This window comes from Homalodisca vitripennis, unplaced genomic scaffold (genome assembly GCF_021130785.1).
Source record: "Homalodisca vitripennis isolate AUS2020 unplaced genomic scaffold, UT_GWSS_2.1 ScUCBcl_3776;HRSCAF=9519, whole genome shotgun sequence".
Classification (NCBI taxonomy): Eukaryota; Metazoa; Arthropoda; class Insecta; order Hemiptera; family Cicadellidae; genus Homalodisca; species Homalodisca vitripennis.
The window spans coordinates 1-19,045 of NW_025779885.1; the positions used below are offsets into that span (position 1 = coordinate 1).

At 46.2% G+C, this 19,045-nt stretch overlaps 1 long non-coding RNA gene across 1 annotated transcript; it reads left to right on the forward strand.

The window, feature by feature from the left end:
* The first annotated feature begins 526 nt into the window (after window positions 1-526).
* LOC124372667 lies at window positions 527-15,581 on the forward strand. Its single transcript, XR_006923354.1, has 3 exons — window positions 527-665; window positions 1,928-2,003; window positions 10,677-15,581. It is a non-coding gene; the product is annotated as an uncharacterized LOC124372667 (long non-coding RNA).
* Window positions 15,582-19,045: the final 3,464 nt, after the last annotated feature.

Below are 19,045 nucleotides of genomic sequence, written 5' to 3' on the forward strand. Positions count from 1 at the left end.
TCTAGTTCCATGAGTAGCTTTTCTTCACATTTTCCCTTCCTTTCTTTGTTTATGACTTGCCATTGAGCCTTTGATTTTATTGTCAGCTTGTTGTATAAAATTTGCTGTGGAAGACAATTTGTAGGTTCCTTAATTTCATGTCATATATGTCCTTTTTCTGTTAATCATTTCTTCTTTGCCTTCATTTTTGTTTGTTAATTCAAATTTGTGTAAAGCCTTCAGAAAGTTTTCTTTAAGAGTTCTTGCTTCAGGATCATAGTACTTAATCTGTTTTTGTTATGTGTGCTGATTTTAGTTTTCTTTTAGAGGGCATGTTAGAATTATATTAAATTTGCGATAAAGATGCCATTCCCTATTTGTATAATTTTAAATGTAATTGTACAAATTATATGAATAAAGTTGTTTTAAAATTTGAATTTTAAAAGTGTTTGCTGTCTTTGCAGTGAGATTTGTTTTGTATAGCATTCTTTTTATATTTCATTAAAAATTTGTTGATTGATTGTACACAGAAAATTTTAGAAGATGATGTCAACGAGCTTCGCACAGTCGAGTGACCTCACTGCAGACCGAATTAGACAACGGGAGAGACAGTACAGAAGGACTTTGTGCTACTTTCGCAGTCACTGCAACAAGAGTTGGAGAGGATTCGCAGTGCAGACACCCAAGTAATATTCTTCATGATTTATTGTTTTAATAATTAAACAATACTTGTAACACGGCCTGGGCCCAACCTGCTCTATGGAACATGCTTTACCTAATATACATTAAATTAACTGAAGAATTAAAAAACTATCAATGCAAAAATTTTAAAGTGATATTTAATATAATCGTTTGATTTATTGCCCTTAAAATGGAAGAAATACTGAACAAATTTCCTTCCATTATGCAGTAAACATTGTATTTATCGAGTTCTCAAAAATAAAAACAAAGTAAAGGTCTCCAGATACATTTATAGAATCTAATCTTGCATTCCATATTTAATGAAAGCAATCATAATCCTCCACTTAGTACCTAGTAAAGTTTCAATTAAACTGTAACCAAAAATAAAAATGTTCAACGAGCTTTTGAACTAGGATTTACTAGAGAAATGTAATTGAACATAATGGTTTATATATTTGAAATATTTCAATAGTATTTTGTATTGCGAATACTATTTTTTTAAATCACTTTTTTTACTAAATAAAAATTTAATGTAAATATTTATAATTTATTATGGTAAAAATATTAAACTCTAGCTATGTATATTAAACAATCAAGTCACTCAAAAAATTCCAGCACAAAATCTAGTGATTTCAATTTTAATGTTGTTTTAGTTCACATATAAATATTCAAAATATATCTTTGAAAATATAAAAAGGAAGACAAGCGATAGTGCATCAGCAAGAAATTATAACTGAATAGAAATGGAGATAACAAGCTACTACACTCAAAGGCACAATGGAAGCTGCATATAAAGTGTTTCTACTATTCATACCTTGGATACACAATAACAATAGTACACTAGATTGCATAGCATTCAGGTGAACAATTATAACTCCCCAAACAATAAAGTGAATATTGCTTAGTGATTTAGCATATCCCACAGAGCGATCATGGTTACCATGGGTGGCAAAAGACATGGCTCTTGAGTAATGCAGAATTACAAGTCAAAGGATTAAAACACTTTAGTGTGATAAAATGTAAAAAGTACATTTCAACAGAACATTTCAAGCATTTCAATTAAAATTTTTTGTGTGGGACTATTGTACTGTAAGAAATGTCCTTTTCTGGAATTTACATTCTCCAAATTGAAAGGTGGTAGTCAAATTATTTTCCTTGTCATATGGACATAAGCAGACAAACAAGAACAAGTAAACAGAAACTGGCTTTTACGTCAACCTGTGACATAGGTTTTGCTTTTATGCTCAACAAATAATGACTTTTTCAGGTAAGATGGGAGCATCTAGAAGATGTTGACGAATGTCATGGATGTCGTTCTCCTTTTAACCACCAATAGGCAGAAGGTTAGTGTACAATGTTGCTGAATGTATTTTCTGAGAACGATGGAAAAATTACTCTTTTAGTCCACATATAGTTTTAATTTTATTGTTGGGTTTGTATATTTCATTTTTGTTTTAAATCAGAAAATAGTTAAAAAAAAAATTTTGTCTACCCAAATATTCCTATAAGTAACACATATTGTAATTATGGTAAATGGGGGGGGAGGGGTGTTGGGGAGGAGGGAGGGATGGAGAGAGGGAGAGGGAAGGAGAGAGAGCGTGCACACAATTAATATCTGAAGCAATTTAGATATCATGCAAACAAAATTGCCTAGTTAAACAAATCTTTTTAAATAGGAATTTTATTACCTAAAATTTATCGTCATATTTTTATATAACATTTTTTTGTTTAAATTACGACTAATATAAGTCACAGAAGTTTACACTCTTTTGTGAACTCTCTCTCTCGGCGGGTCCGTCCTAGGGGTCTGTGGGTGTGGTGGTGGCATTGTGTGTGAGGAGTGTGAGTGAGATAAACACCATATATATTATTTATTTCAAAAATATTCTTATTATATATTTATAAATTATTGTTATTAGGTATTAATTATAGTTTTTGGTTCTTATTAAAATTGGAAGTTGTAATATTATTTTGTGTTATGATTGTATGATTATATTTTGATTTATTTTTTTTAGATGTATCATATTTATAATTTTTTAGTGTTTAGATTAATGTTTAATTTAATGTATTTAGTAAGGTACAGTACGCGCGCTGAAGGTTCGGCCCTGTCGTTGCCCTACTAACCAAATAAAAACATTGACTCTCCAATGATCCGTCACGGACGGCAATGTTTAATTCTCGCTCGACAATCAACTTATGGTTAGACCAACTTCCTGTACAAATAAAATTCTGAAACTTCGCAGATCTATTTTCCTGTTTATGCCAATGCTAATGGATGTATTAAGTTTCAATGTTTTATTACTTTTCTTCAATAAAATATATTTTAAAATTAACTGTGCCAAAATTGTGATACAAAAAAGTTTGTATGTGAGGATTTTTTTTATCATTTGGTCAGGAAACTTTCACCAGCGGGAAAGTTTTTCTGAATGAACTGAAGTTAATTTTAGATTTAACTTTTTTCAGATACATAGTTTAGGTTAGCCGTAACTTAGTCTGAAGTGGAATGTATCACCGACACCGCTGCCCTACAGTTTATGGCCCATTCACGTAAATGCAAACACGGCAATACCATTTGAAAGTTTAACATTGAATCACTTTGCTAAATAGTTTTTTTTTCGGAAAAAAAAAAAAAACACTTTAGGCCATAGTGGTGATCTGTGATAAACTAAAAGTTTAAACTTTAATGAAATTATGTTGAATTTCATTGTATTATATTGGAATAGAAAGTGTTTTGGGGTGTATTGTTTATACACTAATTTTATGACAGATGAATGAATACGAAACACTGATGTATAAAGAATCCTGAGAACAGGGACAATAAATATTCAGACTGCAGCGGGCCAAACATTGGCGGATGTCTGCAGAACAGTTCTTATATCGGGCAATCCACCCGTCCCCCGCCATAGTCTGCTCGGTTGACTCGGAGCCGAACCTTCAGCGCGCGTACTGTAGATTAGTGTTAATATTAATTTGGTTAATATTTGTTAATAATTATTGATCAGACAGGTTAAGTGTAAGAAAGGGCCATGAGGCCCTAACTTTGCCTGTTTAAATAAACGAATTTTCATTTCATTTCTCTCTCTCTCTCTCTCTATCCCTCTCTCTCCCTCTCTCTCCCTCTCTCCCTCCCTCCCTCTCCCCCCTCTCACCATCTCTCCCTCCCCCCATCTCCCCCCCCTCGCACTCCCCCCCTCTCTGTCTCTGTCTCTGTCTTTGTCTCTGTCTCTACATGTAACACCATATTATAAAGACTTTGGTTTCTTGAAAATTAAGGAGGGGATGGAATTTAATATAATGAAATTGGCAGTCAAAGTACTTAAAAATGAACAACCAGGGTATTTGTTTGAAAGATACAAAAGAATGACTGATGTACATGTTAGAAATACTCGTTTTTCATGAATAACTTTACATATTCGGATTCATAGAACTGTTATCTACAGTAAGTATTTCTTAGTGACATCTATTAGATTATTGAATGAACTGGAAAGAGAACTGCGAGAAAGTGATAGGGAAAGCAATGCAGCTTTATTAAGAAAATACAAAATGAAACTTTTAGAAAGATATGAATTATAAGTTCATAGTACATCAATACTGTGTCAATTGTCTGTCTGTCTGTTTGTCTGTTTGTCTGTCTGTTTGTCTGCCCTGCCCTGCCCTGGCCTGCCCTGCCTGCCCTGCCCTGGCCTGCCCTGCCCTGCCCTGGCCTGCCCTGCCCTGGCCTGGCCTGCCCTGCCCTGCCTGGCCTGCCCTGCCCTGGCCTGGCCTGCACTGCCCTGCCCTGCCCTGCCCTGCCCTGCCCTGCCCTGCCCTGCCCTGCCCTGCCCTGCCCTGGCCTGCCCTGGAATGCCCTGCCCTGCCCTGCCCTGCCCTGGCCTGCCCTGCCCTGCCCTGCCTGGCCTGGCCTGCACTGCCCTGCCCTGCCCTGCCCTGGCCTGCCCTGCCCTGCCCTGCCCTGCCCTGGCCTGCACTGCCCTGCCCTGCCCTGGCCTGCACTGCCCAGCCCTGCCCTGCCCTAGCCTGGCCTGCCCTACCCTGGCCCGGCCTGTTCTACCCTGGCCCGGCCTGCCCTACCCTGGCCCGGCCTGCCCTAGCCTGCCCTGCCCTGGCCTGCCCTGCCCTGGCCTGCCCAGCCCAGCCCTGCCCTGCCCTGCCCTGCCTAGCCCTGCCCTGCCTGGCCTGCCCTGCCTGGCCTGCCCTGCCCTGGCCTGCACTGCCCTGCCCTAGCCTGCCCTGCCCTGGCCTGGCCTGCCCTACCCTGGCCTGGCCTGCCCTGCCCTGGCCTGCCCTACCCTGGCCTGGCCTGCCCTGGCTTGCCCTGCCCTGCCCTGCCCTGCCCTGCCCTGCCCAACCTGCCCTGCCCTGCCCTGCCCTGCCCTGCCTGCCCTGCCCCTGCCCTGCCCTGCCCTGCCCTGCCCTGCCCTGCCCTGCCTGCCCTGCCTGCCCTGCCCTACCCTGGCCTGCCCGGCCTGCCCTGCCCTGGCCTGCCCTGCCCTAGCCTGCCCTGCCCTGGCCTGCCTGCCCTGCCCTGGCCTGCCCTGCCCAGCCCTGCCCTGCCCTGCCCTGCCTGGCCTGCCCTGCCCTTGGCCTGGCCTGCCCTAGCCTGCCCTGCCCTGGCCTGCCCTGCCCTGGCCTGCCCAGCCAGCCCTGCCCTGCCCTGCCCTAGCCTGGCCTGCCCTGCCCTGGCCTGGCCTGCCCTGCCCTGCCTGCCCTGCCCTGCCCTGCCCTGCCCTGCCCTGCCCTGGCCTGCCTGCCCTGCCCTGCCCTGCCCTGCCCTGGCCTGGCCTGCCCTACCCTGGCCTGGCCTGCCCTGGCTTGCCCTGCCCAGCCCTGCCCTGCCCTACCCTGGCCCTGGCCTGCCCTGCCCTGCCCAGCCCTGCCCTGCCCTGCCCTGGCCTGCCCTAGCCTGCCCTGCCCTGCCCTGCCCTACCCTGGCCTGGCCTGCCCTGGCCTGCCCTGGCCTGCCCTGCCCTGCCCTGGCCTGCCCTGGCCTGCCCTGCCCTGGCCTGCCTGGCCTGCCCTGCCCTGGCCCTGGCCTGCCCTACCCTGGCCTGGCCTGCCCTGGCCTGCCCTGGCCCTGCCCTGCCCTGCCCTGCCCTGCCCTGCCCTGGCCTGCCCTGCCCTGCCCTGCCCTGCCCAGCCCTGCCCTGCCTGCCTGCCCTGCCCTGCCCTGCCCTGCCCTGCCCTGCCCTGCCCTGCCCAGCCTGCCCTGCCCTGGCCTGCCCTACCCTGGCCTGCTGCCTGGCCTGCCCTAGCCTGCCCTGCCCTGCCCTGCCCTGGCCTGCCCTGGCCCTGCCCTGCCCTGCCTGCCCTGCCCTGGCCCTGCCCTAGCCTGGCCTGGCCCTGCCCTGCCCTGGCCTGCCCTGCCCTGCCCTGGCCCTGCCCTGCCCTGCCCTGCCCTACCCTGCCCTGCCCTGCCTGCCCTGCCCTGCCCTGCCCTGCCTGCCCTGCCCTGCCCTGGCCTGCCCTACCCTGCCCTAGCCTGGCCCTGCCCTGGCCTGCCCTGCCTGGCCTGCCCTGCCCTGCCTGCCTGCCCTGCCCTGCCCTGCCCTGCCCTGGCCTGCCCTGCCCTGCCCTGCCCTGCCTGGCCTGCCCTAGCCTGGCCCTGGCCTGCCCTGGCCTGCCCTAGCCCTGCCCTGCCCTGCCCTAGCCTGGCCTGCCCTGCCCTGCCTGCCCTGGCCTGCCCTAGCTGGCCTGCCCTACCCTGCCCTGGCCTGCCCTGCCCAGCCCTGCCCTGCCCTGCCCTGCCCTGCCCTGCCCTGCCCTGCCCTACCCTGCCCTGGCCTGCCCTACCCTGCCCTGGCCTGCCCTGCCCTGCCCTGCCCTGCCCTGCCCTGGCCTGCCCTGCCCAGCCCTGCCCTGCCCAGCCCTGCCCTAGCCTGCCCTGGCTCTGCCCTGCCCTGCCCTGGCCTGTGCCTGCCCTGGCCTGCCCTACCCTGGCCCTGCCCTACCTGGCCTGCCCTGGCCTGCCCTGGCCTGCCCTGCCCTGCCCTAGCCCTGCCCTGCCCTGCCCTGCCTGCCCTGCCCTGCCCTGCCCTGCCCTGGCCTGCCCTGCCCAGCCCTGGCCTGCCCTGCCCTGCCCTGCCTGGCCTGCCCTACCCTGCCCTGGCCTGCCCTGGCCTGCCCTAGCCTGCCCTGCCCTGCCCTGCCCTGCCCTGCCCTGCCCAGCCTGCCCTGCCCCCTGCCCTGCCCTGCCCTGCCCTGCCCTGCCTGCCCTACCCTGCCCTGCCCAGCCCTGCCCTGCCCTGCCCTGCCCTGCCCTGCCCTGCCCTGCCTGCCCAGCCCTGCCCTGCCCTGCCCTGGCCTGCCCTGCCCAGCCCTGCCCTGCCCTGCCCTACCCTGGCCTGCCCTGCCCAGCCCTGCCCTACCCTGCCTGCCCTGCCCTGGCCTGCCCTACCCTGGCCCTGCCCTACCCTGCCCTGCCCTGCCCTGCCCTGCCCTGCCCTGCCCTGCCCAGCCCTGCCCTGCCCTGCCCTGCCCTGCCCTGCCCTGCCCTGCCCTGCCCTGGCCTGCCCTGCCCTGGCCTGCCCTACCCTGGCCTGCCCTGCCCTGGCCTGCCTACCCTGCCCTACCCTACCCTGCCCTGCCCTGGCCTGCCCTGCCCTGGCCTGCCCTGCCCTGCCCTGCCCTGCCCTGGCCTGGCTGCCCTACTGCCCTGCTGCCTGCCCTGCCCCTGCCCTGCCTGCCCTGCCCTGCCTGGCTGCCCTGGCCTGCCCCCTGCCCTGCCCTGCCTGCCCTGCCCTGCCTGCCTGCCTGCCCAGCCCTGCCTGCCTGCCCTGCCCTAGCCTGCCCTGCCCAGCCCTGCCCTGCCCTGCCCTGCCCTGCCCTGGCCTGCCCTGCCCTGCCCTGCCCTGCCTGCCCTGCCTGGCCTGCCCTGGCCTGCCCTGGCCTGCCCTACCCTGCCCTGCCCTGCCCTGCCCTGCCCTGCCCAGCCTGCCCTGCCCTGCCCTGCCCTGGCCTGCCCTGCCCTGCCCTGCCTGCCCTGCCCAGCCCTGCCCTGCCCTGCCCTGCCCTGGCCTGGCCTGCCCTGCCCTGCCCTGCCCTGCCCTGCCCTGCCCTGCCCTGCCCTGCCCTGCCCTGCCCTGCCCTGCCCTGCCCTGCCCTGCCCTGCCTGCCCTGCCCTGGCCTGCCCTGCCCTGGCCCTGCCCTGCCCTACCCTGCCCTGCCCTGCCCTGCCCTGCCCTGACCTGCCCTGCCCAGCCCTGCCCTGCCCTAGCCTGCCCTGCCCAGCCCTGCCCTGCCCTGGCCTGCCCTACCCTGCCCTGCCCTGGCCTGCCCTGGCCTGCCCTAGCCCTGCCCTGCCCTAGCCTGCCCTGCCTGCCCTACCCTGCCCTGCCCTGCCCTACCCTGCCCTGCCCTGGCCCTGCCCTGCCCTAGCCCTGCCCTACCCTGCCTGCCTGCCCTGCCCTGCCCTGCCCTGCCCTGCCCTGCCCTGGCCTGGCCTGCCTACCCTGGCCTGCCAGCCCTGCCCTGCCCTGCCCTGCCCTGCCCTGCCCTACCCTGCCCTGCCCTGCCCTGCCCTGCCCTGCCCTGCCCTGCCCTACCCTGCCTGCCTGCCCTGGCCTGCCCTGCCCTGCCCTGCCCTGGCCTGCCCTAGCCTGCCCTGCCCTGCCCTGCCCTGCCCTGGCCTGCCCTGCCTGCCCTGGCCTGCCCTAGCCTGCCCTAGCCTGCCTGCCCTGCCCTGCCCTGCCTGCCCTGGCCTGCCCTGCCCTGCCCTGGCTGGCCTAGGGCCTAGGGCCTGGCCTGGCCTAGCCTGCCTTAGGTGCCCTGGACTGCCCTGCAGCCCAGCCCTGGCCATGGCAGGGCAGGCCAGGGCAGGCCAGGGACAGGGCAGGCCAGGCCAGAGCAGGGCAGGCCAGGCTAGGGCAGGGCAGGGCAGGGCTGGGCTGGGCAGGGCAGTCCAGGGCAGGGCAGGCTAAGGCAGGCTAGGCCAGGGTAGGGCAGGCCAGGCCAGGCCAGGGCAGGGCAGGGCAGGCCAGGGTAGGGCAGGGCAGGGTAGGGCAGGGCAGGGCAGGGCAGGGAAGGGCAGGGCAGGGCAGGCTGGGCAGGCCATGCCAGGGCAGGGCAGGGCAGGGTAGGGCAGGCCAGGCCAGGGTAGGCCAGGGCAGGCCAGGGCAGGGCAGGGCAGGCCATGCCAGGGTTAGGGCAGGGCAGGCCAGGCTAGAAGCAGGGCTGGGCAGGGCAGGGCAGGCCAGGGCAGGGCAGGGCAGGGCAGGCAGGCAGGGCCAGGCCAGGGCCAGGCCAGGGCAGGCCAGGCTAGGGCAGGGCAGGGCAGGGCAGGGCAGGGCAGGGCAGGGCAGGGCAGGGCAGGGCAGGGCAGGGCAGGGCAGGGCAGGGTAGGGCAGGCCAGGGCAGGGCAGGCAGGGCAGGGCAGGGCAGGGCAGGGCAGGCTAGGGCAGGCAGGGCAGGGCAGGCTAGGGCAGGGCAGGGCAGGGCAGGGCAGGGCAGGGTAGGGCAGGGCAGGGTAGGGCAGGCCAGGGTAGGGCAGGCCAGGCCAGGGTAGGGCAGGCCAGGCTAGGGCAGGCTGGGCAGGGCAGGGCAGGCAGGGCTGGGCAGGCCAGGGCAGGTAGGGCAGGCAGCTGTAGGGCAGGGCCAGGGCTAGGGCAGGGCAGGCCAGGGCAGGCAGGGCAGGCAGGGCTGGCAGGCCAGGCTGGGCAGGGCAGGCAGGGCAGGGCAGGCCAGGTAGGGCAGCCAGGCTAGGGCAGGGCAGGCAGGGCAGGCCAGGGTAGGGCAGGGCAGGCCAGGGCTAGGGCAGGCAGGGCAGGCAGGGCAGGGCAGGCAGGGCAGGGTAGGGCAGGGCAGGCAGGAGGGCAGGCTAGGGCAGGCCAGGGCAGGCAGGGTAGGGGCAGGGCTAGGGCAGGGCCAGGGCAGGCAGGCCAGGGTAGGGCAGGCAGGCTAGGGCAGGGCAGGCAGGGCAGGGCAGGGCAGGGCAGGGCTGGGCAGGGCAGGGGCAGGGCAGGGCAGGGCTGGGCAGGGCAGGGCAGGGCAGGGCAGGGCAGGCTGGGCAGGGCAGGCAGGCCAGGCAGGGCAGGGCTGGGCAGCAGGCGCAGGGCAGGGTAGGGCAGGGGCAGGCTGGGCAGGGCAGTGCAGGGCAGGCCAGGGCAGGGCAGGGCAGGCCAGGGCAGGGCAGGGCAGGGCAGGCCAGGGCAGGGCAGGGCAGGGCAGGGCAGGGCCAGGGCAGGGCAGGCCAGGCCAAGGCAGGGCAGGGCTGGGCTGGGCAGGGCAGGCCAGGGCTGGGCAGGCCAGGGCAGGTCAGGCTAGGGCAGGCCGGGCCAGGGCAGGGCAGGGCCAGGCCAGGCCAGGTTAGGGCAGGCCGGGCCATGGTAGGGCAGGCTGGGCAGGGCAGGGCTGGGCAGGGCAGGCAAGGGCAGGGCAGGGCAGGGCTGGGCAGGGCAGTCTAGGGCAGGCCAGGGCAGGCTAGGGCAGGCCAGGGTAGGGCAGGGCAGGCCAGGGCAGGGCAGGCCAGGGCAGGGCAGGCCAGGGCAGGGCAGGGCAAGGGTCCTGTCCTGTTTGTCTGTCAATATTAAAGAAAATAACACAATTAATTTTTAAATTTTCCTCTTATCTATTGAAACTTATGTGCTAAATTTTGTTTCTATAGCTAAACTACTTTGAGTGATAATAATTTATTTGTAAAAAAATATAAAATGGTGGCTAGTGGCTAATCAAGATATTTATCTACCTATATTTACGTTACATTTTTTGTTTCCAATGATGAGTGGAATAAGGCACATAAGTTTGTGACACCCTTTTGTGGACACCCTGTATATATACTAGCAGTTACACGTGGTTTTGCATGTATATAAGCACTTCTGGTTTGAGTGAATTTTATTTCCCACACCAATGTTGTGTTTGATATCCAGCTACAATCCAAAAAAATATGTTAAAAAGTGCATATTTATGGCGATTGCAATTTACTCTAGTCTTATTACTTTTTGCTCTATAGTTGATTTTGCAGAAGCTTACTTGTTAAAAGACAAACTAAGATTTATAAATTTAGACTACTTTGTCTGATACAGAACCATTGCCGGCACTGTATCCGGGTGTTCTGTGTGAACTGCCTGTCCCACACGGTGGCCAGTGGGCCCAACCACCGGCCCAGCAAGGTGTGCGATGTCTGCCACACACTGTTGGACCGCGACACTGCACCCTACTTCAGCACAGATCCCCCCCACTCCAACGACTAGACTAACACAACGCGGACCATCTGTCCATACAACACGACGACATGTCAGCCTACCGCTAATGGATTACTTTATGCATGTTGAACCTGTATCAAATAAATTTAGCTTTATCAGTTACCTCTAGTTCACTGCCTGTACTTGTACAACTTTCACTCGAGAGGGAAATTTTTTTAATGCTGACAGTCCACTACATGAACTAAGATGGTCTCTTTTTGTGCATATTTTGTTGTTTAGGCTTATACCACATTGTTCGAATCAAAGTGTGAGGAAAATATAAAATTTTGGTTGAAAAAATATTATGCGTAACTCTTCCAAAATTTGACATGAATGTAAACACTTTTAGTTATTTGCAAGGCAATTGAATTTGCATATTGATCAATAAATTAATAAAAACATGCAATAAGTTTGGCAAAGTACTACTAAACATATTTATTAATCAGATTTTTCCATACCTAAATATAAACAAAAGTTACAATTAGAAAAATTATGTTAAACCTATGTTTTAAGTGTTGTATGAAAAATAGTGATCATTCAAGCTTTTTAAAATTATTCTGGCTGTTTAACTTATTACAATACAAAATTAAGGGTGAAAATAGTAAACCCTTAAATCAAGTAAATTCATAAAATACTCCTAGACAAAATTAAACCGGCACTCTAAATGTTTAATTAAACCTTTTCAAAAATACTAATTTAAAATAACACACAGTACAAAAATAAACTTCAAACAAAACATTTAAAATACTTATTTATTTTATTTAAAATATATGTGCAAATTATTAAATTGTTAGCAAATTTAAATTTAAAAAAAGCTATAAATTATGAATAGTGACTGAAAGTTTTGTCACAGCTTTAATTTTGTCTTGGAATATACTTGGGAGTAATGTAATCATGGTAAATATAAGGTGAGTTTTCAATCTCATCAATAAATAACGAAACCTTTAACTGTGGGTGAGATGTAGTGTATTAAATTAATATAAGGACATTTTTGCTGTTATGTAAACCCTTTCTCCTCAATCATCATTCTTTTTGCCTCTCTCCACTGACAAGATGATAAAGTGATGAATTTTGATGATCGAAGGGTATATTGTTGAGAGAAATTTGTCATGTAGTTACGAGCTGATTGTAGTTCAGTTTTTAAAATACTATCAAAGAAAAATAATTTATTATTGCTTGCAAAGGTGTACAGTATGTAAACCATATTAATGCAGTGACTAATCTTGTTATTTCTTTGTGATATAACAGTGTTTAAGTATAATTGTTTTGTTTACGTTTAGGTGGTTTTTGGAAGAAATAAGCTCTTTAATAAGTAAATAAATCAAACAAACTTATATTACTACTTTAGATTGTTAACCCTTCGACTGCTGGGTATTTTTCTCTGTAAGAGTGTCAGCTAGGTGCCAGATGTACCAGCTCACCTGTGATTGTAACGTCTTTGATCTTATTCTGAGCCTATTGTTCCAAGTGAAACATGTTCACGTATTGGGTGTTCGCATTTAAAAGATTTCTGCCCTTTCTCCCGTGGCAGAGATCTTTTTGCAGCAGGAGAATGTTCAGGGAGCTAGCACACATGTAGTAGAACAGCTGACAGAACACTGATGATCAACTCCGTGCAGAGTGAGAGTTCAATGGAAGCCTGTGAGCTCTTCCAAGAAACTCCAGTCTTTGAAGGATGCAGTACGGCTCTGCGTGTCTGAGGAAAGGCCGGAGATGCCCTCTTGCTCCAAGATCACAGGCACTGGCTTCTGCTGAGTAAACTCTGCTCGCTCTAAGTGGCAGTGTTCTCCTCCTTTAAAGTCTTCTCTACACTGTATTGCTTAAGGTTGTGCAGCAATCTGGGTGTGTTGGACAGCCACAGTACTGTAACTCTATGTAATCTACACTTCTAGACCAACTTCTTCATTGAATTTATAAATTCTGTCAGTAGATAACCTTCTTTTTGTCGTTAATGAAATCAGTGCAATATACACCCATGAAGACAATGTAAGCAGGTAGACCTGGCAACAGTTTTATAGGTAGTTGGGACTTTAAACAATAAATTAGATGTTGACGATGACGTTCTCATCACTCTGTTTGAACTAAAAAATTCCATTGAACTTGCGTTCCTTCTTGTGTGCGTACAATTGGCTGTTTGGAAGGTACTTCTTGCTAGTCTCCATCTCAGCAGCTCCATTGCAGCTTGAAATTGTCTCAGGCCTTGTGTTTCCCAGGCAAGTCATCATGCTCCTCAAGTCTGCAGTGGAGGCTATGTTGCTCCTTTTCAATGAACTTGAGCTTGTGCTGCAGTTTCTGTACCAGTCCCACATCAACTGATGAGCATCTGTAGGGATCGACTCTGATGTCATCTGCACACTCCAGTCACTGTTGCGACTAGTATTACGACTACTAGCTGACCTTACACATAAAGTCTTCTTCCGGCATTTCATTGATGAGTGGAAGAGTTGAAGTTGGAGGAGACCGAAAAAGTACAGCTGCCACCCTCCGTACGTGTCAGTTCACGTTCCAACATTTCACAAAGCGCCTCCAGGTCAGTCTTCTCACATAACACCTTCTGGTAGTTGTTCAAGTCCAGCTTATGCTCTTGGCCTCAGGAATGCAGGATTGATGGACAACTCTGCAATAAATAATTACAATCAGATCATTACTTTGATTTGCAGTCCGGGTTTAATTGTTATTTGATGCCCTTGGTCTTTCATGTTTATGTAATTTTTCAGCTGCTTTCAATGGATCAAAATTATAATTTTTCTTATATGATGTGATGTGTATAAAAACTAGAGCTAAAGAACGTTACATCTCCCTCCCAATGTGGGACATAATATTGCCTGCCTTAATCGATTGCCTAATATTCATAAAAAGTATATTAGACACTTGTCTTGCCTAAAGTCATAGTGCAAGCTGGTGGGAGTGCTGGATACTCTGCAGCAAAACTTAAATTTTCATACAAATTAGGAAAAAGAAATTTGAAACAAAAAATTTGTTGCCTTAAAAAATACAAAATCGGAAAATTCCAAAACCCCTAAACTTCATTAAATATTTTTATTTAAAAAATTCAAATCTATCATATAAACAATTTTCTCCTCAAAGACCAAGTTTGTAATAAGTGAATACTGTGATAAAAGTACTTCTTTTATGCTTAACTTATAGAGGTGGGGGGAGGGAGGGAATAATAGATAGTGGATGATTATACCTCTCTGCCAAAGAGCTGTCACCTCTTTAGAAATTTGAAGCTGTCTAAAGGAATCTTAATTACATCATTGCAACTGTAAATAACGTTTCTTTTAGTAGACGTATTGGAAGATTGGTTTGTTTCTTCCAATTGTGACAGTCTACATTGATTTGTGGTGCATCTGGAGTGACTAAAACAAAATAGAAATATTTTTAGAGCAGTTAATACAACCTGAAATAACAATTATAGTGTCTGACATTGTTTTTGGCCTTGCAATTCTGCAGATCTTAAGTAGGTTTGTTTACTCAAGTTATTGCCTGAAATCCTTTCAACTCCCTTAGACGACGACACCTACATAAAGCATCATTCATGGGTGTAACTAAGACCTAGCTTTCGGTGGGAGAGGGGGGTGATTAGCTTGAAGAAAGAGCATAGTTTAAAATTTTTTGTAACTAGGAGGTCTGAAGGGGTAGAACTCCCTCCCTTCCCTTAGTAATTTCATCCAAGTGTTGGTGCTGAAAGTATAGATATGTGGATATGTCAATAAAGACAGTGACTTATTATTTGCTGCTTGATTACATTAAGTTAACTTACGATTGTAGTTAACCCAAGCCTTGTATAGTTAACCCAAAAACATGGTTGAAGCAATGGGAGCCATTAGCAATGTCATACAAGTAATTAATTGCTAAATAAAATTATGTTCCAGTAAACTTACCATTCGTAACCCATTTTTATTGTCTGTTTAGTTTAGAATAGAAACAAGTTACACAATTTGATACCTGTGAAAATTAATAAACAATGTACAATATCTACAATTTAACTTCCTTCCATATTTTTTTCGAAGTTTTCCACAAAACCAGTTTGTCACAAAGCAAACTGTCTTCTTAAAAATAGTCAATCTATTTTTTAGTGTTTTGTGTTGACGGTTGTTCTGCCTCCAGAAAATCAGGAGTTGACTACAGAGTACTTCCATGTCACCATTTCAATTTAGATGTCTACAGACTTTTTTTAAATACAGTCTGTGAACTTGTTATTATCTAGACTGTGGTGAGATGTTTTCATGTAGTAACAAACAATAACATTTGCACCGTTAGTTTGTTGCAAAATTTAATTCTTATGTTATAAATATGTATATTGTTTTAAATTAATTAAGTGAACAAAGAAATCTATCTATTAAAAATTGAATATTGGTCAGACATTTGTTGCTGTTTTATTAGTAATGAAAAGTGATTTGTAAGTTCAACATTTCTATAATAGTAAGTGATTTTACGCTTTTGTTTTAGTACCAATAAAATAATAAAGACCTAACGATGATATGATTGATGTTGAAATTGTCAATGAGGTAATTTAAATTTTTACAAAATATTATGCTTTTAATAAAACATTTACTATTATTTATTCTATTTTTATATGTATTGTGCACATATTTTATAATTATATATAGTTTATGACTCATTAGGTTTATCGTATTTCATTTAATTATTGTCATAAACTCTTATCACTATTTGTATATTTTTTGTGAAGTGATGATGCCTTTCTATGAAAAGGCCTCATAAAATAAAAAGTATGTATTGTTTTTTTGCGATTTTAAATTTATTTATATTTACAGATTGATTGTTTAATATTAGCTCCATCTTCAAGATTGTTTGTGTATTATTTGTTCATTTTTTTTGCAACTCAATAATTTCTACTTCTTAAGTTGCTGGTGAACTTAAGATTACATAAATCAATTAAGATCATCAAGATTGTACCAGCATCTAGTAATTAACAGGTTATTTACATATTTTTTTAAATGTTACCCTCGTAATTTTGAAGTAAGATGTTGAATTATTGAAGCATTTCTATCTTGCATCCACTCCATTTCTTTCAGTAGGCATAACCTAACAAGTCAAAATTATTCTAAAATTGAGACTTTTCAAGGAGATTCCATCCAAATTAGCGATTTTTGTCAAATCATTGAATTTTTAGCAAGTGTGTGTAAAACTCAAATAAAACATTATAAGTAGTAAAACAAACGAATATGTAATTAAATTATACAGTTTGAAAACGTAATCAATTGTTCTCCATGAATAGATGATATTACTGAGATACCAGTTCCCAAATATATAATAACTTTTTTTTATTTACAAAATTCTATTTATAAAGGATCCAAAATGTAACATCAGAAATAATGGTTTTACTTTAGTATTTTGAAACTTATAATATTTATTGCGTTGAAATCTCCATTCTTAACTGTTAAAATTACTATAAAAAATGTTTTTTAAATTTTGGAAATGAAAGAAGGAAACTATGAAAACTATAAAATAGGGGCTTTTGCAACATGGGAATTTAATTTTTTGAACTACATTCTGGATTAATGGAGTTTTCACTTGAAGAGTGGATTTGTTGTCTTTTGAAACAAACATTATCTTACAACCATGATAAAATTCTTTATCTATTTTGAACTACATGTCTGGATTAATGGAGTTGTCACTTGAAGAGTGGAATTTGTTGTCTTTTGAAACAAACATTATCTTACAACTCATGATAAAATTCTTTATCTACTGATAAATCTACCAATAGTGATAAATCTGTGAACACCACTTACTCTTTATATACTTTTACAAGCTTCTTTAGAACGTTTAATGTACTCTTGGAGTTAGGATACTTTCTTCACCAAAAATTGTGTCCCTACAATTATCTCTGAAGCATTTCATAAAATTAGATATAGACATGTCGGTTTAATTTATGTAACTTAAAAGTAATGAAGACAAAACAAACCACATCTGTCAAGAAAATAATCACATACTGGTTTGGTTCGCTGAATGTTTCAAGTACTCTTTAAGTCATGCAAAAGTACAAAGTTAAAATCTGATGAGCTTAACTTAACTTATTCAGTGGAGATAAGTACAGTGCAATAGTTTTTAAAATGGACTTTTTACATGTAATATTGTTTTAAATTGCACTATTTTTTTGTGATTTATGAAGTAGACTGCATAAAAGTGAAAGAATTATATTTTAAATAATTTTGAAACATCGATCAATTTGGATTGTAACAAACATTCCATAAATTTACATCAAACCTTTGCCTGTTAAAATGTACATTTCAATAAGTACAGTACATTAGGTGGTTTTGTAATAGAAGTTAAACACAAATGTTTGTATACTTTAATTAGTATTTGGATGTTGTATGCTGAACAAAGTACCTGATTGTAAGTAAGATTGTAATCTGTTGGCCAGTACTATTAGAACGGTTTTCGGTTTTGTTTTGTGTACAACAAGATATTGGTGTAAACTGTGTGGTTTTACAATTGAAGGGTTGTTTTAACGTGTTTATATTTCCAGTTTACTACAGGTTTTATGGAACTTCCAAATGCCTGATCAACAAGATGTAAAGTCGTGCTTAATTTAAATTTTAAAAGAAAAGAAAACTTTTGTACAGATATTTAGTATTTATTGTGTACGATGATCGTAATAGTGTCTTCTAACTCCTATACAAAACTCAGTCCTTAGCTTTAAAGTTCAGTGTAACGTTTCTTCATTAAAATTATACACTGCACTGTATTCTTGTCATATACTACTTCAACATGCTATCTTTTCACAAGGAATTACATTAGTATACAATATATACAATTTTAAAATGTATAAATATAACACTATAAAACTTTCCATTTTAAGTATGATCAATAGATTCTTATTTATTTATATTGTTTAGCGATTTCTTGATGTACGATAAGTTTCATCAATGCTATGCTTATAATTATTAAGCAATGTAGAAAATTCATAAGTTTTAATGTGCAATTTGTACAGATAGGTTGTAGTGGTCGGTACTAGAGTTTTAACCGCAGAAAACGATGTTATTTTGTGAAATAAGAAACATTTTTCTCTGTGTTGATATTTCCTCACTAGAGAGTGTTGATATTCCTTGAAGCTTTTGTTTGTTATCGATACAAGTGATTACGTAATATAGTTTTCTTTTGAAAACCAAATATTAATAAATTTTATTTATATTTTAAAGGTGTTTTCAATTCCTCAAAATTCTGTTGTATAATATTTAGAAATTAACAGCAGAGTTAAGTTAACTGCTTGTGCCTTACATTGTTACTGACGTGACTGGATCGTCCATGAAACATTAACCCCTTCCACTGTACCAGGAGTCACTCATTTATTAGGGAGAAGAGAAACTTGAAAGTGAAACCTGTGAACTCGGCATGCCGAAATTCTTTCCTAAGTTTTCTCCACAATAAGTGAGGAAGCTCAGAGGCTCCCCGTGCCGTCTCAACAATCAGTGAATAGGCTGTGTAGTGTACGGTTGTTAACGTGTAGAACAAGGAAGGCTCTACAGTTATCAAAATGTTTGTAAATGAAAATGCCGTTTTATATGGGTGACAATTATTGACCGTGGTTCGGTGGAGCCTGTCATTTCCCGTTTTGGATTTTCAACACTAATACAGAAGATGATATATTTTTGTAAGTTAATTTTTTGTCAAAATATTAGTTTGGTTCGCTTAGTTATAAAGTAAAAAAAAAAATTGCTAGAGCAGCCCACATGAAAATAGCTCAATGGGTGCTGGTGCTTCAAAACAAATCTCAATTCTCTATCGTATTTTGGTGTATTTATAATGAGCAAGTTAAAGAAGGTTTTTGGTTTTCAGGGGATGTAAGCTATGACAAAAATGCTGCTGCTATTGCAAAGCTTATCACTGATTATTTAAATAATTTTGGAACGCAATGCAAAAACTTGTTGCGCCAGGACAATGCCTGGACGTTTATATGGCAGTACAAACCAGAATTAAAGAGGTGTAAACCTTGAAGCACTTTTTGTTCATTGTTATGCACATGTCTTAAATTTAGTATTATCTCAAAGTGTTAGTGAGATTCCTGAATGAAAAATATTTTTCAGTACACTTTAATAGAATTGCAGCATTTTTTCAAGATCGCCAACATGTGCTGCGTTTGTAGATGAATTTATGAAATGTCCAATGTATATCCTACACGCTGGAACTTAAGGCTAGTTAACACAGTGTGTAAGGAATAGAGTTCAACTTTGTGGGGTTTTCAA